Source organism: Monodelphis domestica, chromosome 3 (assembly GCF_027887165.1).
Source record: "Monodelphis domestica isolate mMonDom1 chromosome 3, mMonDom1.pri, whole genome shotgun sequence".
Classification (NCBI taxonomy): domain Eukaryota; kingdom Metazoa; phylum Chordata; class Mammalia; order Didelphimorphia; family Didelphidae; genus Monodelphis; species Monodelphis domestica.
Window position 1 is genome coordinate 250,334,131 of NC_077229.1, and position 27,508 is coordinate 250,361,638.

General features: G+C 33.5%; 1 long non-coding RNA gene across 1 annotated transcript in view; it reads left to right on the forward strand.

Moving 5' to 3' along the window:
• LOC103105043 (uncharacterized) overlaps nucleotides 1-11,246 on the forward strand; it is a 52,014-nt gene extending 40,768 nt beyond the window's left edge. Inside the window, exon 2 of the long non-coding RNA XR_464871.2 lies at nucleotides 8,792-11,246. This is a non-coding gene — a long non-coding RNA (uncharacterized LOC103105043). The remainder of the gene's footprint in view (nucleotides 1-8,791) is intronic.
• The last annotated feature ends 16,262 nt before the right edge of the window (nucleotides 11,247-27,508 follow it).

Sequence of the window (27,508 nt, forward strand, 5' to 3'; positions counted from 1 at the left end):
CTGCTGGTAGCTCACTAACAAATTACCTGATTGAACTTTCACTCTCATCTGAGCAAGAGTTTCCTAAAATAGTTTCTAAAAAAGGGCTCAAATACCTACAAGGAGAGCTGCTTTCTGTTGTCTGCAGCCAAAGTTCTGTGATACCAGCTGCCTACCTGTTTCTACCTTCTATTCTTTGTTCTTTGTTGTACTCCTGTCATGCTTTCAGGTTCGCATAATCCCTGGTCTTTTCTGTAGATCACTTGCTTCCTGTTTGTGCTATTTCTTTATTATTAAATAAATCCTTAATATTAGCATCAGTGCCAAACTATTTCTATGCAAAACTGCTTTGTAATCTAATATTTATTACTTAATATTAGCTTTTCTTCCACTTCCATTTCCACTTTTATTTTTGACTGATTATTAGCAATCTGACACAGTTTTTCATATTTAAAAAAAGAAGTGACATATCCAAAAAGTACTCTTTCCAAACAGTTAAGCTTACTTAAGTAATTCAAAAGCTATCACATTTGTCCAGGGCCAATTTGAGGGTCTCTGTCAATTCATATTAGAAATGGCACACTGACTCTGTACAATGTGGCAAATTATCAAGGCAACTTGCTAAATTATTGAAGGTTGGCTAAGCTTTGGAATGATGTTAGTGTCCAAATTAGCAAATTGGATGGTGTCTCTTCATAAAAATAATTGCTTTTCTTTCTCTTCCTTTAGTCATTTGAATGTCTCTAAGAATATTCCACCACACCTCTGAATCTTCAGTTAATTTCTGAGATTTAAATTTGACTTTACAACAGCATAGCTGAATGAAATGTCAGCCTCTTTTATATGCTACTTTATCTATTTTTGAAGTTGCCTTCTTTTATGTTCTATTCATAAGCCTCCCTTTCCTAGTACTATTGCCTCTGCAGCTCTTACTTTTAGTAGGTTACATTTCATAAACATTGAGGTCTCATAGTGAAACCAAAGAACAAAAGAGATATCTTGTATAGCAGATCAGGCTCCAATTGTGAACTTGAAAATTTTAAAAAGGTGTATGAAAAATATCTTCTCATATATTCTAAAATAAATTTCTTCCCATTCTATTAGCTGAATCCAAAAATTCTTAAGTCATCTTAAAGGAAAATTCATCCTCTACTTTCCCTACACACAGAAGACTTCACAGATTTCAAGAAAATGTGACTACATTATAGGCATGTGTTTTTGGAAATGGTATGCTCTTAAGACCCAAAGGCCTTGATGTTACTGTCTTTTAGCCATTTCCATGAAAACTTTTTTTTTGCAAGATAGTTTTATCAGGAGACTCAAAATCATAAGCTTCAGAGTCAGGAAGACCTGGGTTCCAGGGTGCATAACTGTCTTTGACCCACACACGGTTTCCCCATGCCTCAGGTATCTCTTAAGACTGGAAGTTGCTGAGCAGAGGCCAACTTGAATTGATAGTAGCCATTTCTTCATCACAAATTCCCTGTACTAGTGAAATCCAGGGTCACATATTCTGCATTCCCTCTCATAACAAGCACACAAATATACATGTATTTGTATGGCAACAAGGATCACCATTTCTTGAAACTTCTCTTTCTATGTTGAGTATGTAACTGGAAGTTTAAATGGTAGAAATAATATAATGATCTGTCCAAGTTAAAGCTACTAGATTCACAAAGGGGATATTCACATGTTAATATGCTGACTTATGTCAACAGAGATGAGTACGACCTGAAATCATGGCTCAAATGTCCATTCCAGTTAAAATTAGTCAAATAGAAAGTTACAGCTAGGTGATAGAGTACTTGGCTTAGAATCAGGCAGACTCATCTTCATGAATTCACATCTGGTCTTGTGACCCTAAGCAAGTCAATTAACCCTTTGCAAAATGAGCTGGTCCTCATCTGCAAAATGAGCAGGAGGAAGAAATAGTAACCCACCCTAGTGTCTTTGCCAAAAAATCCCCAAATGGAGTCACAGAGAGTTGGGCATAACTGAAACAACTAAAAAACAAGAAGATATAAAATGAATCATCTGAGTTTTCATTTAATTGATTCCTTAGACTTAATTTTAGGGGAAAAATGGATTACCTTGTTATGAATTTAGGCCTAATGTCAGTTCCCTCATTAATGATATGTTAACTAAATATATCCCAAATGTCAGTTAATATTTATGAAGCAGAATTTCTACCCCTCTTTACGAGCCCAGCTTCCATACCATTCCCCATACTTTTCAGTTTTCTCCTTATTTAAGAAAGATGGCTTTTTATTATTTTTAATTGAAAATTTTTATTTAATTAATTAATTTAGAATATTTTTCCATGCTTACATGATTCATGTTCTTTCCCTCTGCTCCTCTTCCCTGCCCCCCCATAGCCAACAAGTACTTCCACTGGGTTTTACATGTGAAAGATGACTTTTTAAAATAATAATATTGTATTTTCCCCATTACATGTAAAAACAATTTTTGAACATTCATTTTTTAAAGTTTTAACTTGCAACTTCCCTCCCTTATTCCTACCTTCCCCTTCTTTTCCCCACCATGAGACAGTAAGCAATCTGGCATAGATATTTTTATATGAACCACTGGATTATTTGAGATCAAATGACTTTAAGGCTGATGTCAATTATTATATTCAGAAAGTTTACTTTAGAAACAGAATACTCACTTGTATAACAAATTTCAACCACAGTTAAAAAAATCAGTGAAGTGTTGATGAGAAAGCATTAACACATGGAAAACACCTGCTTTTATAAACATCAGTTTATAATGAGATTTCTTCAGAATAGCACACTCCAGAAGAAAACAAATGCCCAAAAGGCACTGCAGATGTATATTAAATGTAATTACACTATGTTGTGATATTTAGAGTTGACCAATAAAAACATTTTTAAAAAAAAATTCAGGAAAAATACTAGATTTTGGTCACTAAAGAAACCTCTCTCAGTTCAGAGATTCCCTAATTTCATGACTTTAAAACAACTTTCCTTAGAATAAATTGCACAGCAATATGCTTCTTACTCACAGAAGGTATGTTAAATGCCACTAAATTGCCTAACAAATCATGATAACCTTGGGTAAGTCATTATTTCCTGGATCTTGGTTTCTTTATATGACTTTGGGCGAGTCATTGCTCTCTGGGCCTTGGTTTTTCATGTGTACCAAAGAAGATGTTGAACTAGATGGCTTTTAAGGCCTGTTTCAACTCTAACCTATCATCCCAAGTGAGCTTAACCAAAAGTGAAAAATCTGCTTCCTTGTTCTTCATGATGGCAAGCAACTGGATATTTGAGTGAATGAACCAACTACTTCTGATCTGGCTGTTTGCTATTAAATAGATAGCCTGAATCTGGGAAGACTACGAATAATTCTTTCTTTCTTTTTATCCTGAAAAGATGTGAGCTTTATTTCTGAATTATGCATTTTATTGATAGAGAAAATACATGGCACAGATCAATCACAAATATAGCCACTTTTCTACTTCCTTTATTGAAAAAATATAGCCCCTTTTTTTTCTTTGGTAAAAAGTAGACAGGCTCTGCAAAAGGTTTTCCTGAATCTCCATTAAGACAAAGAGAAGCTTGTTTATTATATTATTGACTGAAAGAATTTTGAGGTCATGACACAAGGAAGATTTGCTTCAAATTAGGATAACCTTCCTCTTAGTGCATTTAGATAATGGACAATGTACCATTTTCTACCCCCCGCATTTAACTATGCTGGACTGACAATAATTCATTTTTGCTGATGCTTTGCTTAGGAGAAAAGAAGTCATTATTGTACATCCATAAATGCCATCTATGAATATTTACATTTTATTTCATGAATGGAACCTACAGTAAGGAACACAAGCATTCTTTGATAATATTTTTGTGCTTACAAACATTTAACTAATGGGTAAAAAGTCATAATCCCCCAAGCAGATGGTACTCCTACTCTGTAACTTGATTTCCAAGACTTTGCTGTGGGGTCTATTTTATCCTCTCTCCTCACAACCACTCAGTGGACCCAAATTCCATATTAAAGAATGATGTCAGCTGCAGTTTAACTTGTACGAATGTGAGAGATTCGTTACATAATTCTTATGTTTTCCAAATTGCAAGTATGCTGAGCTTTTCAAGAGTATACATGAATCACTATTCATTTATTTTATAAAAAATGCTATTATAGGATTACAAAGAGTCATGTGACTGGGTAACAAAAATAGCATTGTGTAACTATAAACACTAAAGTTAGGTTAGAACTATAACTTCTTTTCAACAGTGCTTAGATATTAAGACTAATAATAATAATAATAATGTCATAGAATTCAAGATGTAGACGAGAGCTCCTGTGTCATACTCTAACTTACACATAAAAGGAAAATTCTTTCCTCTCTTCTTATAAGCCTCTATGTAGTCTGCATGGATGGTCAAAGTGTCCAGATATTGAATCCCATCTTGTCTGTTGAAGTATCCTGTTAGAATAGGAAAGACTAGAATTATTTCCTATCAGTGCTTACCCTCAAGTGAGTATTGGAGTGTTTGTACATACCAGAGTTAAATTATCAATTTTTCTATTGAATCCAACCTCCTTGGGAAATTTCAAGGTCTCCTAGGTATATCCCAGCTATGGATATTCTTTATCACTCAAACCAGATAGTCCAAACCCTGTAATAAGCATTAAAGACATTTTTATCTAAATATTTGTCATAAAAATTGGGAAATGGTGGTGATTTGAGATTCCTTTCCAGGAAAGAGTTGAAATCCACATTGTTGATTTTTACTATCACCTCTATGTGAAGTCTTATGAGTCCAGGTGGAATAGACCCATAAAGAATTGAAGATGAGGTCAGTGTGACTGTATTTGGAGCCTCTCCCTTCCCTGACTCTGTCCCATTTCCTGAAACTAGATCAGAAGGTTTTAATTTTATCATGACCAAGTTTGAGTTCTCTTTGTTAGTAGAGCTAACATAAGAATAGCCGTTCATTAAGGTCCTTAGCAATTTAGTGTTCAATAAGCCTAATGATCCATGCTTTCGGGGAAAGAACTTACTGTTTGGCAAAAAGTGCTGGGAAAACTGGAAAACAGTATGGCAGACACTAGGCCCGAACCACCCACTAGGATAAAGTTAAAATGGATACTTGATCTAGAAATAAAGGGTGCACTATAAATAAATTAAGGGATTATGGAAAAGCTTACCTCTTAGATTTATGTGTAAGGAAAGAATTAATAATAAGACATAGAGAACATTCTCCAAAATGAAATAATTTTGGTTAAAATACATTTAAAACATTTTTGTACAAATAAAAACAATGCAACCAAGATAAGAAAGGAGACAACAAATTTGCTAGAAAATCTTATAGCAAATATCTCTGAGAAAAGCCTCATTTCTCAAAAAAATAGAAAATGGATTCAGAATTATAAGAATACAAAGAACTCTTTGATTGTGAAATGGTGAAAGTATACGAACGAGCAGTTCTCAGAGGAAGAAATGAAAACTCTCAACAATCATGTAAAAATGCTCCAAATAATTATTGATTAGAGGAATATGAATTAAAACAACTCTGAGATAATACTTCACACCTACCAGTTGAAGTAAGATGGCCAAAACAGGAAAGAGTATGTTTCAGGGGGTGTGAAAAAAATTGGGACACTATTGTTGGTGGGATTGTGAAATGATAAAACCTTTCTGGAGAGTAATATGGAATCAAAGTGGAAGGGCCACAAAACTATGTATACCTTTGGACCCAGCAATGCTACTACTGGCTCTATATTCTAAAGATATCCAAGATAAGGAAAAAGGACCTACTTGTTTAAAATATTTTTAGCAGCTCTTTTCATAGTGGCAATAAGTTGGAAACTGAAGGGTTCTCTATCAACTGGGGAATGTATAAACAAGTTGAGTTATGTGGTTGTAATGGAATACTATTGTACCATAAGGAACAATGAACATGAGGAGTTCAGAAAAACCTGGAATGACCTATATGAACATGAGTTCTCACACTCACACTCACAAAGTGAAGTGATGAGAACCAGGAGGATAATGCATTGAGTAAGAGAAATATCATATGATGATCAGCTGTGAAGGACTAAACCATTATCAGCAAAGCAGGTCTACAGATTATCACAAGGGACTCAAGATGAAAGTGTTATCCACAGCCCAAGAAGAAATTGATGGAGCATGCCATCTTCTACCATATTTCTTTCATGAGATTTCCGTTAAATATGTGATATGTATCTTCTATTATGACATGAGCAATATGGACATGCATATTACATGAAAGTACTATCATAACTTAGATTAGTCTACTCACTGACTCAAGAAGAAGGGAGGCTGGTTGAGAGAAAAAATCTGAATTTTAAAATGTCAAAAAACAATTGTCAAAAAATGTTTCTACGTGTAACTGAAAAAAATGGTGCATCTGTGAGGATTTTATTCTCTCCTTCATACACACTTATATTAACATTTTAATTCTGTGTACTAATGCTTATATAAACCAAAGTACCACATTTATCTTACTGTTTGATGTTTGCAATTATATGATTGATTATACTTTTATATATCTGTTCATGTTAATGATGCTTCTTACCAATTGAAAAGATCTTAAGGGAAATGGCTATAACTACTTCAGTTTTTGCAGCTTCCTCCTCTGCCCCTCCCCAAATCAATCTTTAAATAGATATGTGAATCTTATTTCAATAATTAAAATATTAGAGACCAAAAAAGAATTTAATGTCAATTTATACCTGCACTTGGTAACATGTTGGATCCTTTTTAGTTTTTTATTTTAATAACAAATTTCTACCATATTGGGATCTTTACATACTAAAGAGAGTCCCTTTTATCAAAGGACTAATTATTAAGATGTTTGTTGGCTATGTATAGATGAAAGAAGTTCTATGAAATTACAGGAAAGTCCTTCCTATTCTGTATAGGCACAGAAACAACTAGGCTTTTAAAAAATAAAACTAAAAAAGTAAGGCTATAAAACAATTCCTAAAATTTGGAGTTCTGATAACAAAAAGTTTGCAAATTTTCCTTAGCTGGCAAGATTAGACAAAGTAAACTGGCAGATGCTATTTCACAGTAAATATCAGTTAAATATAATAGATATCTTGGAAGGCTATTTGGCATATTTAATGGTAGGGATATAGTAAAAAGAAAAAACAACTGTCACTCACACCAGTTAATTGGTTGTCAAATATTTATCAGTTTTAAGCCATGTAGAAATTTTGTCTACATATAAACTATAGAAATATAGCTATTATATTGGTCACTATAATTTGGCTGTAATAACTGCAAGCTCTAGGATCCAGTGATGCAATAAAAAGTAGCCTTTGATATTGAATTTTAATATCCCTGAAACTCCACTCTCAATAAGTGAATCCTATTTCTTAGGAAGTTTCCACATAAACATTCATCATCTATATGAAGCCTACATGTCATGATTATTCTATTTTATTAAAAAATTTAAACCATTACGTTATATCTGAGATTCCCTACTGTGTATTGGTTCTAAGGCAGAAGAGTGGTAAGAGCTAGTGTATTAGGGTGGTTTCGGGGATGGAGTTGAGTTGGGCCAGTAACAAGATGTTACCCTGTGGGTTGAAAGCCAACAATTAACTCAGTCCAGGGCAGAGCCTGCTCTGAGATTAACAGACAGACCAGTCATCTGGGAAAGTATTTTAATTAAATGGGGAAAGGTTGAAAGGGATATATAGGATACCCCTAATTCTAAATTCCCACTAACTAAAGTCCCAAATATCTAAATGTTTCCTCACGGAGAGCCTTCACAGAATTGATGGTCTACTCTAACCCTCACCTCAATAACCTAATATTCCCAGTTCCTGTTCTAGCTAATTCTGCACTAAACCCCCCTTAGTATAAAAGAGTAATGGTCTGTTGTAAGCTTAGCAGGGCCCAGGAAAAGATCCCACGTCCAGATGCGCTCAGATCTCACACTCACTAATAGCTGCACTTGACTGGATGTTGAGTCAGGCTATCTTCAGTTCAAGGATCTTCTCAGGAACCACAGGTTTTAACAGCAACGGACAGGTAAAAGTAATCCACCAGGTATCTTGGCAGCAAAGCCTCCTAGATGCTTGCAATCAGCAAACCCCAAAGAGGCTAACTGCTTCTCAGTTTTTCAGCTCAACCCTCTTTTTCAACATTTCAGAATTCTTTCCTTGTTAGTCTCATGCCTCCATCCTCTGCATCTGTCCCCTGCAGATCATCCTTTCATACTATAATTCTCTCTTATATCACTAGGCAATGGGGATTAAATGACTTGCCCAGGGTCACACAGTTAGGAAGTGTCTGAGGTCAGATTTGAACCTAGGACCTCCCATTTCAAAGTCTGTCTCTCTATCCACTGAGCCACCCAGCTGCTCCTACATGTAGTGATTACTGGTATAGGGATGAATTTTGAGAAAAGCTCCTTTGTAAGTAATTAGTTCTCTTTAACAACTATATCCAAAATTTATGTAACTAATTGCAAATAAATTATAGTGGCGGGTCAGGCAGTTGGGAACCATTACTAATAACTTTTCCTAGGAATGATTAACTAAGATAAGTAATCAAATACATGATCCAATCAATATTGATTATTTCTATTAAAATTTTATTAAAGTAACAATATGCATATCTAAAGTACTAATTAATTTTTATTGCAAATTAAAAAAAAGAAAATTCACTTTTGAGCCAGTTATCATATTTAGTTTTGAAATAAAAATCACATTGTACTCTTTCTTTTGTTATCAATTAGAATATAATTCAATCTTAATTTCCCATTCTACTCTCAAAATAACTTTTACTTTATTCCATTTACAGAATTCCCAGAAAATGAAAGCAGTCAAAGGATTTGGAGAATCATAGTCTACTCTGAGTGGCACCAGCAGCTATTGAGTCAGCAGCGCAATTCAGACTTCCTGGCCCCTGTACACAAATTGGATGATGATTATACCCAGAGACTTGGAAATTCTTCTACTTGGTGATGCTCTGACAGAGCTCATTGACCTGGCTATGAAGAACTCTCAGCCAACTCAGACTCACAGAATGTCTGATTGGAAGACTCACCTACAGTAAAATTGTAGGAAATTGAGAGCCTTGTTGGTGGCCCAACAAGCTTTATAGCTCCATGATGATCTATGACAATTCTAACCTGTTGAGTTGGCACAGGTCAAATCTATAGCTGGATGCCATTTTAAAGGCTATCTTGTCCAAGGCACTAAATTTACAAATGAGGAACAGAAACTCGAGGAATTTAAGTGATTTGCCCAAGGTAATACAGGTTTCAACATCACAAGTGGGATTTGAACCCAGATCTTCTAACTCCCAGAAATTCCATTTCTTTCCATTGTCACATACCATTTTGTGATCAGACTATAAGCTTTTCACCTCAATATGCAACATTTGGCAATCATGGAGATAATTATGAATGAAATCATGCCCAAGTGTGAGAGATAATAAAAGGATAATGAATAATAATTGCCAGAGAACTACTCATAGTGTTTACTGATCTTGTAGTACTCACACTGCAGATTTGTTCCCTTTTTTAGTTATTAAAAATGGACTTTTTAACATACATTTTTACATCTATAGGTTCAAATTCTCTCTTTCCTGTTCCTTCACCACACATTGAGGAGGCAAGCAATGATATTCATTATACAATTAAAATAATCCAAAATATATTTCCATGTTAGACACATTGTGAAAATAGAAAAAAAGAATAAGAGAAATAAAGTGAAAAGTATGTATTTATCTGCACTCAGAGTTCACCAATTCTCTCTGGATATAGCATTTTTGATCATGAGACCAGTGGATCATTATTTTATCAGAATAGCTAAGAATTTCACAATTGATCATTTTAGGATATTACTGTTGCTATTTATATCCTCCTGCCTCTGCTAAATTCACTTTGCATCAGTTCATATGTCTTCCCAGTCTTTTCTGAAAGCACCTTGACCATTATTGTTTATATGTCAATTATGTCCTATCACAGTCATATATCACAACTTGCTTAGCACTTTACCAATTTATGGACATCCCCTCAATTTTCAATTAATTTACACAACAACAACAAAATACTTCAATATTTTTTTTTGCATTTATTAGGTCTTTTCTCTTTTGTTTGAACTCTATGAGATATAGGTCTAGTAATGGTATTTCTGAGAAAAAGGGTATGCACAGTTTTATAGCCCTTTGGATAGAATTCCAAATCGTTCTCCAGAATGGTTAGAACATTTAATAACTCCATCAACAGTATTTCAATGTCCCTATTTTTGCCACAGCCCTTCCAGCATTTGTCTTTTTCCTTTTCTGTCATGTTAGATAATCTGAAAAGTGCAAGTGGTAACTTAGAGTTATTTTAATTTTAATTTTCTCTAATTAATAGTGGTATTATACTTTCTATATGACTATAGAAAGAATTGATCTCATTTTCTGAAAACTGCCTGTTCATATCTTCAACCATTTATCAATTTGGAGATGGTTTTTGATTTTATAAGTTTGGTTCTGTTTCCTATATGTTGGGGAAATGGAGCTTTTATAAGAGCACTTTGCTTTAAAAATTTCCCCAGTTTCCTACTTTCCTCATAATTTTATTGACATTGGTTTTGTTTCAGGTTCATTTTTTTTTCTTTTATAAAACCCTTACCTTCCATCTTATAATCAATACTGTGTACTGGTTCTAAGGCAGAAGAGCATTAAGGGCTAAACAATGATGATTAAGTGCCTTGTCTAGGTTCACAAAGCTAGGAAGTGTCTGAGGCCACATTTGAACCTAGGACCTCTCCTCTCTAGGCCTGGCTTTCAATCAACTGAGCCAACCAGCTGTCCTCTCAGGTTCATTCTTAAAAGCCTTTTTACTTTTTTTACAATCTTAAAAGTTGTTCTTCACTGCTTATATGTTAATGGGAATTTTGATAGCACACTGATTGCATATACTCTCTCTCTCTCTCTCTCTCTCTCTCTCTCTCTCTCTCTCTCTCTCTCTTTCTAATACTTCCCAAAAGAAGAATTGTCCTTTTGTTTCTTTCCACCCCATGGACCATGGAATTAATACAGAATTTATCTGTTAATCAAGATATTGTTATTTGTTTTGTGTATTCTTTACCCTCTTCCATTTTTATTCCTTTCACATTAATTCTTCACCAGCACTAAAAATAAGACATTTTATTGAAAGAATTTTCCTAGCAAATGTTTGACTTTTCAAATTTCAGTGATATCTCCAGTCATAAATTCATAGGATATTGGCCTAACCATACAGAATGACCAAAAAAAGAAATTTTAATAACTCATATATGATATACTCAATAGCATATATATACATATGACTATATATATGCACATATATCTTAGTAGATAATATAGATTAACAGAAAGTTGAATTTTGAATTAAATTATAAGAGGTTATTGGGTTGGATTGTATTTAGACTGTAGCATGGCACTTTTAATGGCTCATATCTTCTCATTGCTTCCAAAGTCCATCTTTTGAGCAATATTTTTCAACTTCAAACCTTAAAATAATATAAAATCCACACACCCCATAAGTTTTTTCCTTAACCCCTGCAATAATAAAAAAGTAGGATGGAGTGAATATGTTGAATATTAGAGAAAAGTTATTTTAAAGGAAAGTATTATTCCATCAATGAAGATGAACAGTGATGGGTTCACTGCAATTAGAAGATCATCAAATTGTGCATGCCCTTTGACCTGTCAAAACCACTGTTCATTCTGTATCTCAAAGATAGGGAAAAGGACCTTCTATATAAAAATATTCGTAGCATCTCTTCTTGTGGTGGAAAAGAATTGGAATGAGTGTATGTATCAATTGGAGAATGGCCAAAAAAGTTGTGGAATGATGTTGGAATACACTTTTGCCCTAAAAAATGAAACATAGGATGATCACCAAAAAAAAAATGTCAAAGACTTATGTGGAGTGATGAAAGTGAAGTGAGCAAAACCAGGAGAAAGTTTATGCAATAATAACAATAATATACTGTGAATGACTTAACTGTTTTAATCAATGCAAAGATCCAAGACAACTACAAAAGACTAGTGATGAAAAAGGTTATCCATTGCCACAGAAAAATCTGATCGAATCTGAATGTAGACTGAAGTTTACTATTTCTCACTTTATTTCCTTGATGAGATTTTTTTCTTGTATAAACAATACTGTCTTCTTTTGCAATGTGAAAATATGCATTGCCTGGAAGCAAATGAATAACCTATATCATATAACCTGCCATCTGGACAGGGAGGAGGGGATGGGGAGAGGAAAGGAATGTGGATTGAAAAATGTCAGATGATTATTAAAAATTGTATCTGTATGGGAAAAACATTAAAAATCACTAAAATAAATGACTAAAACAAGAAAAAATAATAATGTTGATATTAAAATAAAAGAGGAAATGAAAAGATTGATACTCTAAATTAAAATGAAGCAATATTTTCCTCCAGATAACAAAAAGTTAACAGACACTAAAAATTAAAGAAAGAATTTGGTAAAATAATATTATATGAAATAATAAAGGAATCTAATATGACTAAGGAATCAGAAAAATATGATGATTAAAAGAAGTTCCATTTTTTCCTCTGGAAAACAAAACAACATGAAAAAATGAATTATTTTTCTAGAGAATTGACCTTTCTTTGTCAAATGCTATAATTTAATTGCTTTAAAGAACTCTGAATAAGGAAACTATTTCTTTATATACAGATCAGTAACTTCAGAAAACTATAGTCCTAAAGTGTTGCTGAGGGCAGAGATATCAAACACAGACACAAACAAACTACAGGCACACATTCAACAGTGCAGAGTGGGGCCCAAACCAGATTAAAATGTCATTGGGAAATGCTTAGCAAAACAAATGAAAATAAAATAAAACATAAATAATATTTCTTTCAAAACTTATGTCAAAATAAGACCATCAGAGATGCTTTTATAATGATTAATGGCACTTTGACACCATTGTCTAAGAGTCAAATTACCTGCTCAGGTACAAGCCAATATTTGTTAAATGCAGGTCTAAACCCAAGCCTTTCTGATTCTAAGGTTTATGCTCTATTAACTATACCTTCATAACTCTGATTGGTTGAAGAATCAGGGGAAGCAGACAAACAGACCTGAAATTTGACTAACCTGGACAAAAGAATTCAAATTAAGAGCTCAGACTAATGAAAGTAAATTTTAGAACTATTATTCTTCCAAAAAACCATAAACTTACTATCTTACTATATTTATTATATTTGTGTAAACTATATTACTATATCTTATTACTATATTTGTGTAAACTACCAAAAAATTAGTAGACCATGAAAATTGAAAAAAATTCACAAAACCTGAATTGGGATGAATTTCCAATTAAACATATAATATTGCCAAGGATCAAGACTACAATGGAAAAATATTTTATAAAAAGCTAATGTGACAATACATTTAAATAAATATTTCACAAAATTTTTCCACAAAAATGAAGAGTAATATAAGCAGCTACAAGATGATATAGCAAAAGTTAACATCACAGGAATTTGGGAAAGGTGGGTGGCTCAATGGATAGAATGGCTGGTCTGGGAAGTTCAAATTTGACCTCAGATACTTCCTAGTTGTGTAACTGTGGGCAAGTCATTTTACCCCATTGCCATGCCTTTATCAGGTTTCTACCTCGCAACTGATACTTAGTACCAATTCTCAGAACAACAGGAAGGGTTTAAAAAAGAAATCACCTCCGAATCAGCTTTCCACAAAAGCACATATTTTTGAAGACATAAAACAAACACTTAGAACTCAAAATTAATTGAGTAGTTCATGGGATGAATAACTAGTCTTGGAGAAGTTTTTGAAGGGCAAAACAAACCTGCAAAGGGATTTCAGAAAGGGGTAGTCATCAAATTAAATGATTCAATCAATAAGAAATTTACAATTGTGATTAACAATCCCCAAGTCAATGCAGTCACTGTAGGGAATTTAAAAACAAGAGTGGCATTGTTTTTGTTAATTACTTAATGACTCAGGAAACTTTAGTTTTTACTTATTAGCACTACAAAAAGGAGGGAAGAACAATAGGAAAGGAAAGTGAGGAAGAAAGGAATCACTTGTATTAAAATATTTTAAAGGAATTGAATGGCAGATTCAAGATCTAGCATTATGCAAATAAAATTTTAACATCAGACTAGTTTAAAATTTGCAAAGGTCTGCTAATTTAAAAAGTAAGATCTACAATTTGCTTTTATATTAGACATCAAGATTTCCAAATACATTAGTTATAGTAACTTTGTAATATACACTGCAACTCTGCAGATAGTGCACACGCTAGAATACGGAATTTAGTTAGAATCCCCTTTTGACCAATGAAGAGGTTAAATGAATTATTCAATGTTAAATTGCCAGTAACTATCTGTATAATTGCATCTGTAGGCTAGCAGTCTTCAAATCAAGACTTCCTATTTCCAAATGGAGTGCTTTTTTTTCTGCCAAAACAAAACTACCATCCTGATTGCTGACAAAGCACAAATCATTAAGAGGTATCTAAGGAAGTCATGTAATGACTAAAAATATCATTGCCTACAAGACAATATTAATATTATATGTCTACACACCTAAAGGCATGACAACTAAGTTTTAAAAGGAATACTTCATAGAACCAGACTTATAGAACATCAAGAGATATTAATCTCGAGTCTTTGACTTTAAACTATGCATAATGTATAATACTTTTGAAAAAAAATGTTTCCTTTGTAATTCCATATATTTTCTTTTATGAAGTTAAAATGTTACTATGAAAATTTGTCCATTGACTTGTCTGGCATCCCTGAGGGATGCATGACACAAGAAGCTAAGAATTCCTTCTTTAGTACTTTTTTTTTGATGATGATATTTAATGGCAATATAATAGAAATCAGGAGAGTATAAAGTAAATGAAGATACAGATTATTTCTGTTTTTAATCTTAATATATCCAGTGCAGTCCAAATAGTGAGCAAAGATTTGTCTTGTCTACTCTCAATTTGTACTATAAAACAATAATAATTTAAAATCTATGTTGCAGGATTCTTTTTAAAATAAAGAAATAGGTTGATGGAACAGAATAGAAATCTAGCTAACAAAAGAGCATAAAAACATAGGATAGTATTTGACAAATTCAAGATCATAAAGAAAATGAATTTTCTGGAGGTTTTACTTATGAAAATTTCTTCATTTTGTAGTCATCAAAATTTATTTGGCTGATTTATGGTAGATTTAAGGAGATGAAAATGAGACACAGCACTCACTAACCCTTCTTGTAAAAAAATTCACAATAGAAAGAAAAAAAATCATTCATGGAAATGAGGAAAACAAAGAAAAAAATGTAACATAATGACAAACAATACAAAATGTCCATTAAAATAGTCACAGAAGACAAATATACTGAAAAAATATTAATAATATTTTTAAAATGTCAGAATTGCTCAATAATGAAAACAATTAGCTGTTTGCCATTAAGAAGAAATTAAAGGGAGGGAAGAAACTGGCAAAAATAACATGATAAAAATGAAATAAGGGAAAAACTGAATAAATCTAAAAGATTAAAAAAAACAAACTGATAATGAAACAATCCTTTGATTCACCTAAGGGAAACAAACAAAACATCCCAAGGAAAATAAAAATAATTTATTAATTAATTTGATTTTTTGCTTGGTAGGTAGGATAATATTATTTCATTGTTATAAAGTACATCTTAATTTCCTTCTATCAGTGAGAATTGCAAGTCCATCTGGAATTTATGTTTTTAGCTAGTTAATGAAAGCAATGAGAAATTAAGTGATTTAACTAGTTTCATATGTATGTGACAAATGCCAATAAATCTGGCAGACTAAGAAAAATGGATGAATATATACAAAAATATAAATGGCTTAAGATTAACTAATTAGGAAATATAATAGAAATAAATATAATTAAAATATTATATATTTAACACATTTAAATATATATTATAAAACATTGTTTGTTATAATAATTTATGTTATGGATTATTCCATGTTTAATATATCTATATGTTATACAAAATGTCATGTTAATATCATAAAATAAAATAATACATTTAATTAATATAGTTCATATAAATATATAAGAACATAATAGAAATTAATAATTCCTCCCTATCTTTTGATTGATTCTGTAGTGTGTAAGAACATGTTCATATATTCCCCATTCTCAGTAAATCCTCACTTGATCCATCCATCCCTCATAACTCTATTTATATAGCTTTCATGGCTAAATTACTTAATAAGGACAAGGTGCCTCACTTCTCTTCTAACTTCTTACCTTCTTATGGTTGAGCTTCTGACTACATCATGCAACCAAAACTGTTCTCTTGGATGCTATTGATCATCTCTTAAATGCCAAATCTAATGACCTTTTCTTATTGCTCATCCTTCTTGAACTCTCTGAAGTCTTTAATGCTGTCAATCACTCTCTTCTTGATACACTCTTCTCCCTAGGTTTTTGGGACCTCTCTTATTTTTCTTCTTTTCTACCTGATCATTTTTTCTTAGGACCTCTGGTGGATCTTCATCCAAGTCATACCTGCTAACCATGGGTGTCCTATCTCTGTCCTATCTCAAAAAAGAAATTGAATAAGCCATAAATGAAAACACTAAGAAAAAAGTCAAAGACCAGATGATATTTAAATTGAATTCTAACAAAAACAAAGAACCTATACTACATAAATTATTTGGAAAATAGGTAAAGAAGGATTCCTACCAAATTCCTTCTCTGGTATTCTATAATTTTGATATCTTAACCAGGGAGAGCAAAAACACAGAGCTAAAACTAAAGACCTATCTCTCTAATGAATATTGGTGCAAAAAATTAAACTAAATCTTGGCAGGATTATAGTATTACATCAAAAAAATAAAAATTTATTTCCAGGTGGAATTGATACATAAAATGCAAGACTAATTCAATATTTGAAAAACCTTAAGTATAATCAAACATATAAACAAAAATAAAATAGTTATTTTATATTAATAGATTGAGAAAAGCATTTAAAATGCAGTATCTTTTTATAAACATTAGAGATTATAGGAAGAAATGGTATTTTCTTAATATTATAAGTAGTAGCTATCCAAAACAAAGACTAAGCATTATTTTCACAGTAAGATAAGGGAGGAAGCAAGAACATCCATTATCATTCATTTATTGAATATTGTGTTGGAAATGCCACTCAGAGAAATAAGAAAAGAAAAATGCCTTAATAGGAAAAAACAGGCAACAAAGAAACAAAACTCTTGCTTTGTAGATGATAGGGTGGTATACTCAAAGAACCTCAAGCAAGCAACTAAAAATCTAGCTGAAATAATTAATAACTTTAGCAAAGTTGCAGGATACAAAGTAAATCCACATAAACTGTCAGTGTGACCATATGTTACCAACAAAACTCAGCAGAAAGAGATGGAAAGATAAATTCCATTTAAATTAACTGCAGATAGTATAAATTACTTGGCAGTCTATCTACCAAAGTCAATCACAGTAACTAAATAAACATAATTAAAAAAAAAAACACTTTTCAAACAAATAAAGACAGATCTAAATAACTAGAGAATATTCATTGTTTGTAGGTAGGCCAAGCCAAAATAATAAAAATGACAATTCTGCCAAATTCAATTCAACAGCAACTCAATCAAAATGCCAAAAAATAATTTATGGAGCTAGAAAAAATTTATAATTTCATTTGGAAGCATGAAGGCAAAAATATCAAGGGAATCAACAACAACAAGGACAAAAAATAGAAGCAGTGTAGCATTACCAAATTTAAAACTCTACTACAAAACAGTAATCATCAAAACAATCTGATACTGGATACAAAATAAAGAGGTTAATTAGTGGAATAGACCAATATATGATATATAATGCAATATACAGAAGTAAATAGAATAATCTAATGTTTGATAAATTCAAATATTTGTGTTTTATGGGAAAAACTCAGTATTTGACAAGAATTATTGGGAAAACTAGAAAATAATCTGGCAGAGAATAATATATCACACTGTATGCAAAGGTAAGGTCAAAATGGGTACATGACTTAAACATATAGGATGATATCACAAGCAAATTAACAAACCAAAGAAAAATTTATTTCACATATCTATGGATAAGGGAAGAATTTATGACCAACAACAAAAAAAAAGATAGAGATGATCATGAGAAGTAAAATGGATAATTTTACTCACATGAAATTAAAAATATTTTTTACAAAAATGAAACTAATCATAGTCAAATTAGAAGAAAATAAAACCCCTCAAGGATGACACCTTGTTTCCAAGACTGAAAAATTGGAAGGATGGTTTGTTTTCATTAGAAATAGAGAAAGAAGTAGATTTTGAGAGCAAAGAATAATGAATTCAGTTTAGAATATTTTGAGTTTAAGATGTCTTTAGGACAGCAAATTCATGATTTCTAATAGGTAACTAGAAATGTGAGATTGAATGTCAGCAGAGAAGTGACTTTAAAAAAGAGTTGATAATTGACTCAACGAGAACTGATGAGATAAGTGAAATAGAAGCAAGTGAGAAGAGAAAATGTGAGATACCCAAGGTTGGTGGGCAAGATTTGGATGAAGATCCACCAAAAGGTCTTGAGAAGAAGTGGTCAGGTAGGTAGGAAGAAAATCAAGAAAGGTCCCAAAAAAACCTAGTGAGAAGAGAGTATAAAGAAGAGTGATTGATAGCATTAAAGACTTCAGAGAAGTCAAGAAGGATGAGCAATGAGAAAAGGCGGTTAGATTCGGCAGTTAAGAGATGATCTGTAACATTGGGGAGAAGAGTTTTGGTTGCATGAAGTTAAGAAGAAAGTCAGAAGAGAAGTGATACACCTATTATAGATGTCCTTATTATTTAATTTAGCCATGAGAGGAAGTTAAGATATGTGGATATAGTTAGCAAGGATAGATGGATGAAGTAAGAGATTTACTGAGAACAGGAGAAATACGTGAACATGTTCTTAAATACTATAGAAGCATCCAATAGATAGGGAGAAATTAAAGATAAGTATCTGACTTTGTTAGGGCTCAGATTTAGTTCTATTTCATCTTAGTACTCCCAACCTTTAGTAATTCTCCAGCATCAGACTCCGCAGTCTATAGGGACTATTGGCATGCATGATAAATCCAGGTGACATATTATTCTTGAGATTTCTTTGTTGTTACTTTCAGAAAGAGGATGTTTAGGGATCCTCAAAACATCACATTCACTTTGTAGAGAGATATTGAATTTTAGACATATTGCCTAGAAGGAAATAAATTGACTTAGTAGGCTGAGCTTTCAAAAACAAAACTTTAACAAGGTTTCCTAACCTGAGTCCTAAAGTCCTAGAGTTTGGGAACTTAAATGGGGGGGGGGGGGGGAGTACATCTTTATTTTTCATCAAACTCTAAGTGAAATTTTATATTTCTTTAATTTCTTGAATAAAAACAAACAAGTCATCATTGTAAGAAAAGGTTCAAAGTTTTCAATAACTGTGATCCAGGAAATCTCTGATATTTCTTTCTCCTCCCAAAGAAGTCCTGCCTTAAAGTTATAATAAATGAGAGTTATTAAAAGAAATAAAAATTGTGCCATATAAAGATCCATTGAAAGAGTTTTGGACATTTCCAAAAGAGAAGGCTTAGTAGGGACCTACCTGATTTCCTTTTGCCTGGTCCCAGAAAGACAAAACTAAACCTTACATCTAGAACTTCCTGATATGCAGATCTCTCCTCCCCAAGGAAATCAGAACACCCTAATAATTAAAGTTCTTTGAAAATAGAGTTAACTCTAAGACAAATTCACCATCAAGCTCTGGATGAGCAGGAGATTCACGATTCAAATAAAAGCTAGATTAAATTACCCCTGAGGCCCTATCCAGCCCTGAAATTCTATGATTATATTATTTCATAAAATGTACTTCTCTGAACTGCTAGTATAAAAGAAACCATTATAAATCTATCATAATTTGGGCAAAATCATGCTTGAAGTATAAGGATGTCTTTTGTGATGATAAAATGAGATTGGATAAGGAAAATTTTAAAGCAATGTATTACTGTTATTGTAATTATTATATTAATAGGTTTCATTGATGAACTTTACAAAATCGGCATTAGTAAAGATAAATGTATAGCAAAGGCTACTATTTATAAAGGTTAAAATTAATGGTTGGACAATAGTTTTATGAAATCATATGTCTTCCAATATTTATTATATCTTGATTCAGAAATTTATTTACAAATATTTACAACTAGAGAGGAAACAATAAAGTAGAGAAATGTAAAGAGGTTAGAAAGGTTATCTATCCTATCAGCCTAACTGTTTACCCCAGGCCTGCTTAATCCAAGCAGAGATTAATTAGTTCTCAACCAGGAAGGCTGGTAGTAAGTAACCACGAAACTGCCTCCAAGATGGAAGCTAGTCTCTTAGGAAACGAGGAAAAGAGTCAATCTTTCACTCACCCAACAAAGTAGCCCAGAAGTCAGAGTCTAAATTGAAGTCGAGCTCCAAGCCCATAATCCAAGCCACAGTCTACAGCAATGCTCCCTGGAAGATTCTCCCCAGTCATAAGACTATCTCCAGAAGACAATCTCTTCAGACTATCTTCTCAAAGACAATTTACCCTGAAGGAGTTCAGGGCTTGCTTTTTATGGTGACTTCTTGTCCTTCCCCTCTTCACTGGGGCCAATCACAGTTTCCAAATTGTCTAGCACTGCCCAGTGTCTGTGGGATCAAACTTCTCACCTTCTAAAGGTTAGGTTCTCATCAAAAGGATTCACAGCTAAGGGTATGAATTTTCTAAATCTCACCTAGTACTAAATTGGGTGTTCAATCTTTTGTTGATTCAGTTTAAAAGTAGATAAAGGAGAGTTAATTCTGTCTTCAGTCTAGTGAGGTTCTAAGTAGAAGTACTTAAGTTATTGTTAACCAAAGTGTTAACTCAAAATAGACAAAGGAAATAAAGGATTCCCTTTTATACCTGTAAACTCAAAGAGAACAAAGAATTCCTTTTTGCATATTCAAGTTAAAAAAGTCAGCTATACAAGTTGAAGATGGGAGAATGATATAGTTAGATAGTAGTTCATATGGAAAAGATTTGTGAATTTTCATAATCTGAGGATTCATTATGAATTAGCAGTTATAAAAGACAGTTCAGAACACTAATGGAGTCTTAGGTTACAAAAAGAAGTGCGTAGATGATTACTCTTGGTCAGACTATATCTTGGTTCTATGTTCAATTTTGGACATTACATTTTAAGATCGAAATCAATAAACCGAAGTGTATCTCAGAAAAGGATGTGGATGTGATAAGATAATGGGGATAGACTAATGCAGGGATTCAAAACTATGAAGTTAAAGGAACTGGTAATGTTGGTCCTAGAAATGAGTGGGGAATCACATGATCATCTTCACATTTCCAAAGGGTTGTTATGGAGAAAATATACTTCTAATTAGCCCCAAATAATTTAATCCAATCACTTTCTGACCTTTCCTGCAATTCTTCAGTTCTATGGTTCTGTTTTCACAGTTTGCCCCACCTAGTTTAGGTTTGTAAATATACAAATATATATTTTATCAATGATTCTTGCTTGAACTATGTGTGCCTCTAAACATATATGTTAATTTGGTTGAAAATAACTAAAAAAAAAAGACTTTGTTCATTTTAGTTCAATAATATTATGAATTAATTGCCCAGAATAATTAATTGGGAATGATAAGATGCCTAATCATTGAAACTAATTAGCAAGAAAATATTACTTGGATTATCCTGGAAAAGTATTACTTTTTGACAAAATTAATCTGGTCACAATTGAAGTATCAATATGTCCTCTCCAAAATTAAATATAATCCTACTATGGAAAAGAGTTTGGAGGACACGAAATACAAACTATCTGGCATCTATTAGTCCCAAGCCCTAAAGCTATGATTTCTCTCATCTATACTGTATGAAGTGATACATTCCCATCTCATTATTTCTTCCCAATATGATCATAAAAATGTGTAAAATAAAGTTTTATGAGAAATCTGGTATAATCCTTGCAATGAATTTCCTGAAAAAAAAATGCAAGTGAAGCATGCTTTAATGAAAAGTGAAGGGAGGGGAGGGATATGTGGGGCAAGGGAGTCCTCTTTTATGAAAATAATCTAGCACATGCTCATTCTAGTCCTCAACTAGCACCAGTTTTATGAGCCATTGTACACAGGCTATCTTAGATGCAATCTCACTGATTTCACTCAATTTTAAAACATTCCCTAATTCAGCTTTAAAGACAGAGAGGAACTAGCTCTATCTATTTGAATGAGCCACAGTTTATTATAGGCAATAGGGTGATCAAATAAAAGCCCAGCTGAATCTCAGTTGCAAGAAGAAATGTATTTATTTACTCTGTGCATAGCAATGAAAGCTGTGTCAGCTAGTGATAGTAGCTTAATAATACCAATCTTGATCACCTCTTCCACTTTTACAATTCTGCTGTTTCTTACTCCTCAGATATTTAAGGACATTTGTTCATCCTTGCCAGCTTTGAAATTGTCTCTATGAAATTATTTAATTTGTTCTAACCATCATTTAAATAAAATAAGAAGTAATATGAACCAGAAATAATAGTATTAACACCTTTGCATTTATGCAAACATATACATCTCTATATATATCTATATCTATATCTATATCTATGTATATTTGTATGTATATATGTGGAAGGCATTTCCTCCCCTGGGAAATCTCTATAACAATGAAATCACAGCTTTAGTACCTACATCTAAATACATGTGCATATATAATTCATTAATATTTATATATATATGTGTTTACATATACACATTAAGCAGTTAACTTAGTTTCATTTAAATTGTGATGACTAGAATTGAGTCCTATGTTCACTATGACTTAGGTATACTGGACAAGAAATCGAATTGAATCCATTTCTGATTTTAAAGTTTATCCAAGTAAGATAATTGATAATTAATTATAATGTCCATAAAGTTATAGAAAGATGTCGTTTCATCATTGGAAAGGACATCGAAGTTTATGAATCCAACTTTTACCATAATTATAGATCCCTTCTATAACTTCCTGAGAAATTGCCCTCTATGGATGGCTACCAGTAATAAGGATCAATTCCATTAATCCCCCTCCAATTTTTCTCACCAAGACAGGCAAATCTAATATCACTTGATTTACATTTCACTCATTTATGAGGACATCATGAAAAATTTTATGCAATTCCTTGCTAAAATAGTTATCTAATAGTCCATGACATTCCCTTTGATTTCCTTATCTGGTCTACTAGCCCTGTAAAAAGCAGAACTTATTACTTTGGTATGACTTGTTCTTAATGAACTCAGTTGTGGCCACTTCTTTTGTGTTTTGTTCCCTGAAATAGTTAATTCTTCCCACACCAAAAGTCATTAAAATATCTCCAAAAGTTATCAAAATCTAGACTTTAAAAGCTACAACCTTTGCTTGTTTCCTTGGAGTAATATCTTTCCTTTAATACCAAAGAAGTTACAACACAAGAGAAAAGAGCACTGAAATGTGAGTTAAGAAATTCATCATTCAACCAACAAAGAATTAAAGGTGAGATTATCATCAGTTCAAGCCAATTTCAACTGAGTCGGAATTCTCAGGTTCAAATATTCTAAGTCAGCCTAGTGTCAGTAGAATTATCACAAATGATCATTGCTTGCACAAAATGAAACCAGCTTCCTTGCCAGATCTCATCCTTAATGCAAATTATACTTCCCTCAGTGAGTTGCTCTTCCTTCTTTCTGAGAACAGTGAGTTTCCAGGCTATCTTGCACAGATCTACCCATTTATTCTCTTCCTGCTTACAAAGATACTTCCTGGCTGCAGGGGACTGAGAGATGACTACAGGAAAAAGTGGACCTGTCTTACACCTGACCTGGCTCATCTCCAGAAAAAGGAGGAAAATATCATTGTATGTGGCTCCTGACACTGGTCTTCTTTGGTAATATCTTCCAGATTCCAGTGATTCTGAACCCCCAGGTGTTATTCACATAATTCTCTATCCATTACTCCTATTCCTTTATTCCCATCACCTTCTAATCATATTTCCCACAATGTCCCATGATAAAACAACTCCTTCCACTGTGTTCTCTGGAAGGCCAATCCAATGGCTAACAAAATTGTATTAATTTTTTCCCCTTTCCCATTCCTTTGGTTTTCAGACTTTGATTTAAACTTGACTCTCTCTTGATAATAGACACTTTGGTCACCCTTTCCAAGCCTAGCTATACTTCATCTCATTCTGCTTGACTCCCAAGTCTAAATAGGGGAGTTGGAATGTTCCTTGTTTTTCTCTCTAATACCACCACCTATCTTTCTTTGAGGTTCATTCAATCCATATTTATTACCCAATCACAATTTTTGTGCTTGTTGTCTACAAATCTCCAAGATATCCCCTCCTTCCTTAATGAGTTCAGTTCCTGGCTAGAAGTCACTTTCTCATGCCTAAATCCTTTCTTCCTACTAGGGGCTTCAACATATCTATGGATACTTCCTCAAATATAAAAGGAGGAGAAAAGGGGCAGGTTTTTTTCTCCTTTTATCTCATTGTTTGTTGTAAATTAGGATACAGTATCCTTTTTACTCTGTTATAGTTGTTAAATGCAATTGGTGGCCTGCTGGGTTGGGGCTGAGGCACAGTGTAATAGTTGGCCATAGTCAAAAATATTTGAGTGAAACTACTTGGAGACAGTCTTAACCAAAACCTATTTAATTAGTATTGAATAGGTTTAAAGTAGGATAGGAAAGTTAAACAAAGGTGTGAAGATTAGGATTAATTCTCTAATCTAAAAAGGGGATCTAAATTTTTACCCACTCCCTCTAGTTCTGTGGGGAGAACTTTCTTCTTGCTCAAGTCTCCTTGAGTGCTTACCACTCCTTAGTCTATGCTAATCCCCACGGTCTATTCTAAATATATTATGCTAATTAATAATCCTCTTAGTTATGATTAATTTTTACTGTCTCTGTAAATTTCTTCCAGTTTTTAATCTCTCTCTTTGCCAACTGCCTCTCTTTAGGCCTAGATCAGGCTTCTGGACCTAAGATAGTCCCTCAAAGATGGCCTGTTTCTGTTAGCAGCCACACACAGGAAACACACTCTCTCTTTCTTCTTTCTGTTGATGTTCTCCACAGTCTTATTCCTGACACTACAAACTGCTTCTACCTTCAACTGTCCCTTGGTTTTCCAGTTTCCCAACTAGCTGAGCCACTCTCTTCCTCCCAAGGCAAACACAACTCCAGGAGTGAGTGTGGGCATTTGGATTACAACAGACTTCAAGCTTCTCAGGATTCCCTGCAGGAATCCTTTCCAAAATTCTAGGTGTGCCTTAAAGGTAATCTGATCTTAATCACCTCAAAATGCTTAATTTAGTCCCAATATCAACATTCAAATGTCTTCTGCCACTGTCTCCTTATTCACCTTGTCTCATGAGAAGAGGTAAACCTTTTTCTTACCTAGGCAAACTCCTCTACATGCTCAAGTAATTGCACTTTACTTTTTCATTCATCTGTAATCTCTCCCAATATATTTGTGTGTTACCTATAAAAAAAGTCATTCAGGGTTAGGGGACTTGCCTAGGATTATACAACTAGTCAGTGTCTGAGGCTAGGTTTGAATTTAAGAAGATGTCTTCCTTCAGGCCTGGTACTTTTTCCACTATGCTACTTAGATGCCCAACTATGTCACACTTCATTAAAAAATTATTTCATAATCTTTCAAATTTTACCAATATGATTTAAAAACAAAAAACACCAAAATGGAAATAAAGTTAGCTAAGTACATTTCTAATTCTTCTAGTAATTCATTGTGATAGGAAATTTACAAGATTTGCTACACTTTGTCTGAAGAGACTGGACTAAAAGCCCTTTTCCATCTCTAAAATTCTACAACTTTTGATAACATGTTTTAACATCCCAAAACAACTCTCCTTTTTTTTATACAGAGGTTATAGAATATTCTCCGTTAAGGACTAATAATCATGGGCCCTTTGCCATTTTGACCTTTGTGTCATTCTGCATGACTTTCTCATTAATCTCCTCCACATCATTTTATCCTATAGCAGGGAATTTCCTGAGGTATCTAACTCAGAAGAAATTTTAATCAGGAGAAAGGCAGCTTCTCACCACTCATTCACTTTCCTATTATTAAGTACATTTGAGGGTTTTCTGAATCATTAGACACAATTATATTCTTTCCTTCACTAGAACTAACCTTGTATTTGTACATATCTTGCCTCCCTACTCAGAGAGGAAGATTTCTGGGAAGATGGAGGATGTTTTTTTTTTCCCCCTTCACACCCTACACAGTATCTAGGTCAGTGATGGACAACCTTTTGAGCTTGGTGTGTCAAAATTCACCAAAAAACCAAGCATAACCCGCATGTGTATTTGAGGGGTTAAGTATTGAGAGTAGAGAGGAGAAGAGAATGGAAAACCCCCTTCTCAAAGCAGGGTTCAGGGAAGGCAGCTGATGTTTAGGGTTGGTTCAGAGATAGGAGAGGGGGTATGAAGATTTTCCCCCTTCTGCCTTCCCTACTTAGCTAAGGCTGCTCTCTCAGATTCACTGTTGTCCCTCTTGTCCCCCCTCCACTACTTGAGACCAAAGGGTCTCCCCTTGATCTGTTCACTCACACTTGATTCACAGCTTGGGGAAAAGATAACTATTTTAATGTCTACTCAATCAGGATAATAAAAAGGAATAACTAACAGGGAAAGAATGGGAGAGGAAAGTGGGGAAAAGGGGGTCCCTGACTCTATCTTAAACCCTTTCCCCTCCCTCCTTGAGTTTGGGGAGAACTTGGGCCTTGGCAGCCTGAGTCCCCTGAGATAAAGTCAGATCGATTCACGCTGGGTTTGGCCCCCTGGCCACAGTTCAGATTCAGGGCAACAGAAGCTGAAGTAAAGTCGGACAGAGATTTAAAATGTCTTTCTCAGGTTTCTTCTTCAATAGTCTTTTCAACTGGGAAATGTTGGAGGGAAAGATTTCCAATCACAGACAGGAAAAAGTGAGTAACCCTCAGGAGAAAATCTTTTTCAACCTTCCCTCTTTGTTTTTTTCTGACTGAGAGACCAACTCCTCTATCAGCCAGAGTCTTCTCTTCCTCCAGAAACCAAACTCCTGGGGCCACTCCCCTGTCAAGGTGATCAGTTCCACACACTCTTCAGCCTGGCATTTTTCTTATATGCCAGCTTTGTTCACAAATCCTCCATTTCCTGTTGTTTGTGTGGTGCCACCCTGGCCCACACCAATTACTTACCATCTCTGTCTATTCTAATCTATATATGTTACTTATTGTTTCCATTTAACCTCCCCCCTCCCCAAAATAATAAATCTTATCCTAATCCATCTATTTGCTAATAAAAATTCCTATCTTATGCTAAGTCTGAGTTGTGGGAAGAAGGTTAGGATTATATATCAACAAAGTTTTTACAATATAACAATTTCTTAATACAAAGGTCATTCCTATTGCAATCAATACAAAATTTAATTCTTAAGTAAAATTAAACTATCCTATGCCC